At 36.0% G+C, this 8,751-nt stretch overlaps 1 long non-coding RNA gene across 1 annotated transcript; it reads right to left on the bottom strand.

Moving 5' to 3' along the window:
- Positions 1 to 41: 41 nt before the first annotated feature.
- LOC135460646 (uncharacterized) lies at positions 42 to 8,158 on the bottom strand. Its single transcript, XR_010443270.1, has 3 exons — positions 8,015 to 8,158; positions 3,171 to 3,250; positions 42 to 91 (listed from the first exon to the last, which is right to left on the bottom strand). It is a non-coding gene; the product is annotated as an uncharacterized LOC135460646 (long non-coding RNA).
- Positions 8,159 to 8,751: the final 593 nt, after the last annotated feature.

Below are 8,751 nucleotides of genomic sequence, written 5' to 3'. Positions count from 1 at the left end.
AAAAAATTGGGAAAAAAAGGGGAGAAAATGAAGGAGTGGAGGGGCCGCAGGTGCTGAGGGGCTGAGGGGAGGAGGGCGGGATCAGAGAGCTCTGAGGGGGAAAAAGGGATAAAAAATAGGAAAAACTGGTTTAAAATGGGGTAAAAATGGGTTAAAGTGAAGAAAAATGAGGAAAATGGGGAAAAAATGGGAGAAAAGGAAAAAAAAACCGGGGGAAAATGAGTGAGTGGAGGGGCCGGGAGGGCTGAGGGGAGGAGGGCGGGGTCAGCGAGCTCTGAGGGGAAAAGGGCGGGAAAACGTCAATTCTGAGGGGAAAATGGGATAAAAAATAGGAAAAATTGATTTAAAATGGGTTAAAATGGGGGAAAATGGAATAAAAATGGGTGAAAATGAGGAAAAATGAGGAAAAGGGGGAAAAAATTGGGAAAATAAGGGGGGAAAATGAAGGAGAGGAGGGGCCGCCGGTGCTGAGGGGCTGAGGGGAGGAGGGCGGGGTCGGCGAGCTCTGAGGGGAAAATGGGATAAAAATAGGAAAAAATGGGGGGAAATGGGGTAAAAATGGGTTAAAATGGGATAAAAATGGGTTAAAATGAGGAAAAATGAGGAAAAAATGAAAAAAGAATGGGGAAAAAAGGGGGGAAAATGAGGGAGAGGAGGGGCCGCCGGTGCCTGAGGGGCGGAGGGGAGGAGGGCGGGCTCAGAGAGCTCTGAGGGGAAAAAAGGGATAAAAAATAGGAAAAATTGGTTTAAAATGGGTCAAAATGAGGGAAAATGAGGAAAAATGAAAAAAAATGGGGAAAAAAGGGGAGAAAATGAAGGAGTGGAGGGGCCGGAGGGGCCTGAGGGGCTGAGGGGAGGAGGGCGGGGTCAGCGAGCTCTGAGGGGAAAAGGGCGGGAAAACGTCAGAGCTGAGGGGAAAATGGGATAAAAAATAGGAAAAAATAGGGGGAAATGGGATAAAAATGGGTTAAAAATGGTTAAAATGGGAGAAAAATGGGTTAAAATGAGGAAAAATGAGGAAAATGGGGAGAAAATGTGGGGAAAATGAGGGAGAGGAGGGGCCGCCGGTGCTGAGGGGCTGAGGGGAGGAGGGCGGGGTCAGCGAGCTCTGAGGGGAAAAGGGCGGGAAAACGTCAATGCTGAGGTGAAAATGTAATAAAAAATAGGAAAAATTGATTTAAAATGGGTTAAAATGGGGGAAAATGGAATAAAAATGGGTTAAAATGAGGAAAAATTGGAAAATGGGGGAAAATGGAAAAAAAAGAAAAAAAAAATGGGGAAAATGAGGGAGAGGAGGGGCCGCAGGGGCTGAGGTGAGGAAGGCGGGGTCGCCGAGCTCTGAGGGGAAAATGGGATTAAAAATAGGAAAAAATGGGGGGAAATGGGGTAAAAATGGGTTAAAATGGGATAAAAATGGGTTAAAATGAGGAACACGGGGCGAAAATGGGTAAAAATTGGGAAAAATGGGGAAAAAAACAGGGGAAAGGGGGGAATTGAGGGAGAGGAGGGCTGCCGGTGCTGAGGGGCTGAGGGAGGAGGGCGGGCTCAGAGAGCTCTGAGGGGGAAAAATTGATAAAAAATAGGATAAATTGGTTTAAAATGGGGTAAAAATGGGTAAAAATGGGATAAAAATGGGTTAAAATCAGTAAAAATGGGGAAAATGGGGAAAAAATGGGGAAAAAGGAAAAAAAACCGGGGGAAAATGAGGGAGTGGAGGGGCCGGGAGGGCTGAGGGAGGGGGGCGGGGTCAGCGAGCTCTGAGGGGAAAAAGGCGGGAAAACGTCAGTGCTGAGGGAAAAATGAGGTAAAAAATAGGAAAAATTGATTTAAAATGAGTTTAAATGAGGGAAATGGGATAAAAATGGGTTTTAAATAAGGAAAAATTGGGAAAATGGGGAAAAATGGAAAAAAAAGAAAAAAAAATGGGAAAATGAGGGAGTGGAGGGGCCGCCGGTGCTGAGGGGAGGAAGGCGGGGTCGGCGAGCTCTGAGGGGAAAATGGGATAGAAATAAGAAAAAATGGGGGGAAATGGGATAAAAATGGGTTAAAATGGGATGAAAATGGGTTAAAATCAGGAAATATAAAGAAATGGGGAAAATATGGGAAAATAAGGGGGAAAATGAAGGAGAGGAGGGGCCGCCGGTGCTGAGGGAGGAAGGCGGGTCGGCGAGCTTTGAGGGGAAAAAAGGGATAAAAAATAGGAAAAATTGGTTTAAAATGGGTTAAAAATGGGTTAAAATGGGATAAAAATGGGATAAAATGAGGAAAAATGAGGAAAAAATGCAAAAAAAAAGGTGGAAAAAGGGGAAAATGAGTGAGTGGAGGGGCCGGGAGGGCTGAGGGGAGGAGGGCGGGGTCAGCGAGCTCTGAGGGGAAAAAGGGATAAAAAATAGGAAAAATTGATTTAAAATGGGTTAAAATAAGGAGAAAATGGGGAAAAAATTAAGGAAAAATTTGGGGAAAAAAAAGAGAAAAAATTGGAAAAAACGGGGTTTGTTTTGAATTTTTTGGTGGAATTTTTTGGTATTTTTTAATGATTTTTTTTCTGAATTTTTGAGGAAATTTTGGGGATTTTTTTCTGAAATTTTTGGAATTTTTTGGGGAATTTTTTCTGAATTTTGGAGGAAATTTTGGGAAATTTTTTTCAGAAATTTGTGGATTTTTTAGGTAATTTTTTCTAAATTTTTTGGTTTTTTGGGGGAATTTTTTCTGAATTTTTTGGGGAAATTTTGGGAATTTTTAGGAGAATTTTGGGGGGATTTTTTTGGAATTTTTCTGGGGTTTTTTGGAACATTTTTGGGGAGATTTGGGATTTTTTAGGAATTTTTGGGAGATTTTTTAGGGAATTTTTTAGGGATTTTTTGGGGATATTTTTGCAAATTTTGAGGAATTTGTGGGATTTTTTTCCCTGAATTTTTATGGAATTTTTCAGGCTTTTTTTGGAATTTTTATGGAAATTTTTGGGGAATTTTGAGCGATTTTTTAATATTTTTTGAGATTTTTTGGGGAATTTTTGGGAAAATTTTTATGGATTTTTTGGGGAATTTTTGGCAAAATATTTTGAATTTTTAAGGGAATTTTTGGGGATTTTTTAGGGAATTTTTGGGGATTTTTTTAGGATTTTTTGGGAATTTTTTGGGAATTTTTTGGGAATTTTTGGGAATTTTCACCTTTTGTTTTTTGCTGTCCCTTTGTCCCCTCCAGCAGCACCAGGAGCCAAATCCAGGAATTCATTTCCATCCTGAAAATCCTAAAAAAAAATCAAAATATTCAATGAAAAACCTCCAAAAATATCCCAAAAAATCCTAAAATAAATCCCTAAAAAATCCTAAAAAAATCCCTAAAAAATCCTAAAAAAACCCAAAAATTCCCTAAAAAATCCCAAAAATTCCCCAAAAATTCCAGAAAAATTCTCCCAAAAAATCCCCAAAAAAATCCCAAAATTTCATAAAAAATCTCCCAAAAAATTCCCCAAAATTCCCTAAAAAATCCTAAAAAAACAAAAAAAAAATTCAATTAAAAACCTACAAAAATATCCCAAAAATCTTAAATAAATCTCTAAAAAATCCTAAAAATATCCCCAAAAATTCCCTAAAAAATCCTAAAAAAAACCAAAAAAATTCCCTTAAAATTCCAGAAAAATTCTCCCAAAAAATCCCCAAAAAATTCCCAAAATTTCAAAAAAAAATCCACAAAAAAATCCTAAAAAACCAAAAAAAAGTCATTGAAAAACCTACAAATAATATCCCAAAAATCAAAAAAAATCTCTAAAAAAATCTGTAAAAAATTCTAGAATTATGCCCAAAAATTCCATTAAAAAATCCTAAAAAAACCCCAAAAAATTCCAGAAAAAATCCAGAAAAATTATCCCAAAAAATTCCCAAAAAATCCCCCCAAAAAAAATCCTAAAAATTAAAAAAAAAACAAAAATTCCCAAAAAATCATTTAAAAATCCCAGAAAAAATTTTAAAAATTCCCAAAAAGTCCCTAAAAATCCTAAAAAAAAATCCTAAAAAAAATCATTTAAAAATCCCAAAAATTAAAAAAAAAAATCCCCAAAAATTCCAAAAAAAATCCCAAAAAATTCCCACAAAATTGGGAATTTTGGGGGAAAAATGGGAATTTTTGGGGTTAAAAATTGGAAATTTAAAAAAAAAAAATTCGGGAATTTTTTGGGATTTTTTTTGTTTTTTGAAGAATTTTTGGGGGATTTTTCAGATTTTTTTTTTAATTTTTCAGAAATTTTTTGAGAATTTTCTTGGAATTTTTTGGAAATTTTTTAGGAGTTTTTAGGAATTTTTTTTTTATTTTTCGGAATTTTTTGTGGATTTTTTGGGGGTTAAAATTGGGAATTTTTGGGGAAAAAATCGGAAATTTAGGGGTTAAAAATGGTGAAATTTGGGTCCTGGAAAGGGAAAAATTGTGGAAAAAAAATCAAAATTTTTTCCCAAAATTTCCAATTTTTAACCCCAAAAATTCCGGATTTTTTTCCCCATTTTTTCTCCTTCCAAGTCTTAAAAAATCCCCAAAAATTCCCTAAAAATCCCCCCAAAATTCCCAAAAAATTTATAAAAATTCCCCAAAAAATGCAGAAAAAATTCCAAAATAAATCTCAAAAATTCCATTAAAAATTCAGAAAAAATTCCCCAAAAAATCCCGAAAAATTACCCCAAATTCCCAAAAAATCCACAAAAATTCTCCCAAAAATTCCATCATAATTCTACAAAAAATCCCAAAAAAATCCGCAAAAAATTCCCAAAAATTCCCCCAAAATTTCCAAAAAAATTCCACAAAAAATCCCAAAAAAATCCGCAAAAAATTCCCAAAAATTCCCCCAAAATTTCCAAAAAATCCCAAAAAATCCTAAAAAATCTCCCAAGATTTCCCAATTTTTAACCCTAAAAATTCCAAATTTTTTCCAAAAAATTCCAATTTTTTTTTCCCTAAAAATTGCCAATTTTTAACCCCTAAAATTTCGAATTTTTGGGGAATTTTTTGAGAATTTTTTTAGGGATTTTTTTGGAATTTTTGGGGAATTTTTGGGGGGATTTTTTGGGAATTTTTTGGAGAATTTTGCGTGGAATTTTTGGGAATTTTTTTGGGAGTTTTTGAGGAATTTTTGGGGGAAATTTCTTTGGAATTTTTAGGAATTTATTTTTATTTTTTGGGAAATTTTTGGGAATTTTTTTGGAATTTTTGTGGAATTTTTTTAGGGATTTTTTGGGGTTTTTTTCTGAGTTTTTTTGGGAATTTTTGGAGAATTTTTTGGGGATTTTTTGGAGAATTTAGGGTGGAATTTTTGGGAATTTTTTTGAGAATTTTTGGGAGAATTTTTGGGAATTTTTGAGATTTTTGGGGGGATTTTTTGGAGATTTTTTTTTAATTTTTGGGAAACTTTTGGGATTTTTTGGGGTTTTTGAGGGTTAAAAATTTCGAATTTTTGGGAAAAAATTTGGGAATTTTGGCGTAAAAAAAAGTGGAATAAATTGGGACTTTTTACGTCCTGGAAGGGGGAAAATTGGGAATCGTGAGGGAAAAAATCCGGAATTTTTGGGGTTAAAAATCCGGGATTTTTAGGGTTAAAAATTGGAAGTTTGGGGGTTAAAAATTGGGAATTTTGGGGAAAAAAATTGGGAATTTTTGGAAAAAAATCGGAATTTTAGGGGTTAAAACCCGGCAGGTTTGGGTCCTGGAAGGGGAAAAAATGGGAATCGTGAGGGAAAAAATCCGGAATTTTTGGGGTTAAAAATCCGGGATTTTTAGGGTTAAAAATTGAAAGTTTGGGGGTTAAAAATTGGGAATTTGGGGGAAAAAATCCGAATTTTTGGGGTAAAAAAAATCGGAATTTTAGGAGTTAAAACCCGGCAGGTTTGGGTCCTGGAAGGGAAAACATGGGAATCGTGAGGGAAAAAATCCGGAATTTTTGGGGTTAAAAATCCGGGATTTTTAGGGTTAATAACTTAAGGTTTAAGGGTTGATTATGTGAAATTTTGGGTTAAAAATCCGAATTTTTGGGGTACAAAAAATCGGAATTTTAGGGGTTAAAACCCGGCAGGTTTGGGTCCTGGAAGGGAAAAAATGGGAATCGTGAGGGAAAAAGTCCGGAATTTTTGGGGTTAAAAATCCGGGATTTTTAGGGTAAATATCTTAAGGTTTAAGGGTTGAATATGTGAAATTTTGGGTTAAAAATCCGAATTTTTGGGGTAAGAAAATCGGAATTTTAGGGTTAAAACCCGGCAGGTTTGGGTCCTGGAAGGGGAAAAATTGGGAATCGTGAGGGAAAAAATCCGGAATTTTTGGGGTTAAAAATCCGGGATTTTTGGGGTTAAAAATTGGAAGTTTGGGGGTTAAAAATTGGGAATTTTGGGGGAAAAAATTTGGGAATTTTTGTAAAAAAAATCGGAATTTTTAGGGGTTAAAACCCGGCAGGTTTGGGTCCTGGAAGGGGAAAAATTTGGAATCGTGAGGGAAAAAATCCGGGATTTTTGGGGTTAAAAATCCGGGATTTTTAGGGTTAAAAAAATTAAAGTTTGGGGGTTAAAAATTGGGAATTTTGGGTCAAAAATCGCAATATTTGGGGTAAAAAAATCGGAATTTTAGGGTTAAAACCCGGCAGGTTTGGGTCCTGGAAGGGGAAAAATTTGGAATCGTGAGGGAAAAAATCCGGGATTTTTGGGGTTAAAAATCTGGGATTTTTAGGGTTAAAAACTTAAGTTTTAAGGGTTGAATATGTGAAATTTTGGGGTAAAAATCCGAACTTTTGGGGGGTAAAAAAATCGGAATTTTATGGGTTAAAACCCGGCAGGTTTGGGTCCTGGAAGGGAAAAAAATGGGAATCGTGAGGGAAAAAATCCGGAATTTTTGGGGTTAAAAATCCGGGATTTTTAGGGTTAATAACTTAAGGTTTAAGGGTTAAATATGTGAAATTTTGGGTTAAAAATCGCAATTTTTGGGGGTAAAAAAATCGGAATTTTAGGGGTTAAAACCCGGCAGGTTTGGGTCCTGGAAGGGGAAAAATTTGGAATCGTGAGGGAAAAAATCCGGAATTTTTGGGGTTAAAAATCCGGTATTTTTAGGGTTAAAAATTGAAAGTTTGGGGGTTAAAAATTGGGAATTTTGGGGAAAAATTTGGAATTTTTGGGGTAAAAAAAGTCGGAATTTTAGGGGTTAAAACCCGGCAAGTTTGGGTCCTGGAAGGGGAAAAAAAATGGGAATCGTGAGGGAAAAAATCCGGAATTTTTGGGGTTAAAAATCCGGAATTTTTAGGGTTAAAAAATTAAGGTTTAAGGGTTGAATATGTGAAATTTTGGGTTAAAAATCCGAATTTTTGGGGTAAAAAAATCGGAATTTTAGGGGTTAAAACCCGGCAAGTTTGGGTCCTGGAAGGGAAAAAATGGGAATCGTGAGGGAAAAAATCCGGAATTTTTGGGGTTAAAAATCCGGGATTTTTAGGGTTAATATCTTAAGGTTTAAGGGTTGATTATGTGAAATTTTGGGTTAAAAATTCGAATTTTTGGGGTAAAAAAATCGGAATTTTAAGGGTTAAAACCCGGCAAGTTTGGGTCCTAGAAGGGGAAAAATTGGGAATCGTGAGGGAAAAAATCCGGAATTTTTGGGGTTAAAAATCCGGGATTTTTAGGTTAAAAAACTTAAGGTTTAAGGGTTGAATATGTGAAATTTTGGGTTAAAAATCGCAATTTTTGGGGTAAAAAAAAATCGGAATTTTAGGAGTTAAAATCCGGCAGGTTTGGGTCCTGGAAGGGGAAACATGGGAATCGTGAGGGAAAAAATCCGGAATTTTTGGGGTTAAAAATCCGGGATTTTTAGGGTTAATAACTTAAGGTTTAAGGGTTAAATATGTGAAATTTTGGGTTAAAAATCGCAATTTTTGGGGGTAAAAAAAATGAATTTTTACCTCTTTTATCCCCTCGCGCCGCGCCGCTTGATCCCTCCCCTCACGGAACAAAACCCTCCCAAAACCCTTTCAAAAATGAATAAAAAATCCAATAAAAACCTGGAAATTTTGGATTTAAATCCTTCCTCGCTTCATCTTCTGCTCCTTTCGAGAAAATCCAGGTAAAATTTGAGGGAAAAAAGGGGAAAAAAGGACAAAAAAAAGAGAAAAATTGGGAATAAAAGGGGGCGGGAGCCGCTCGCGGGCGCCCTCAGAGGATCGTGAGGGGAAGGGGGGGGGAAAGGGGAGGGGCCGAATTTAATTTAAATAATTCCGATTTTTTCAGGGGTTTTTATTTAATTTTTGGGGTCTTTTTTATTTTGGGGTGTTTAAAGGGGTTTTTGGCGATTTTTTCCCCTTTTCCCGTCATTTTCCCCCATTTTATTCCCCTTTTTTCCCCCATTTTTCCCGATTTTCCCCCATTTTATTCCCCTTTTTTCCGTCCTGATTTTCCCCATTTTTCCCCTTTTTATTCCCATTTTATTTCCATTTCTTCCTCAATTTTTCCCTTTTTATTCCCATCTTTTTCTTCCATTTCATTCCCCCATTTTCCCCCCATTTCTTTCCATTATTTTCCCAATTTCCTCTCATTTTTCCCCATTTTATTCTCATTTTAATCCCATTTTTTCACCCCAATTTTTCCCCATTTTTATTCCCATTTTATTTCCATTTTTTCTCCAATTTTCCCCCATTTTTTACCTCATTTTTTCCCATTTTCTTCTCCCATTTTTCCCATATTTTTCCCCATTTTCCCCCAAGTTTTTTCCCATTTTTCTTCATTTTTACCCCATTTTATT

This window comes from Zonotrichia leucophrys, unplaced genomic scaffold, assembly GCF_028769735.1.
Source record: "Zonotrichia leucophrys gambelii isolate GWCS_2022_RI unplaced genomic scaffold, RI_Zleu_2.0 Scaffold_74_221359, whole genome shotgun sequence".
In the NCBI taxonomy this organism is placed as follows: Eukaryota; Metazoa; Chordata; class Aves; order Passeriformes; family Passerellidae; genus Zonotrichia; species Zonotrichia leucophrys.
This window is presented reverse-complemented; position numbering and strand designations above follow the sequence as displayed.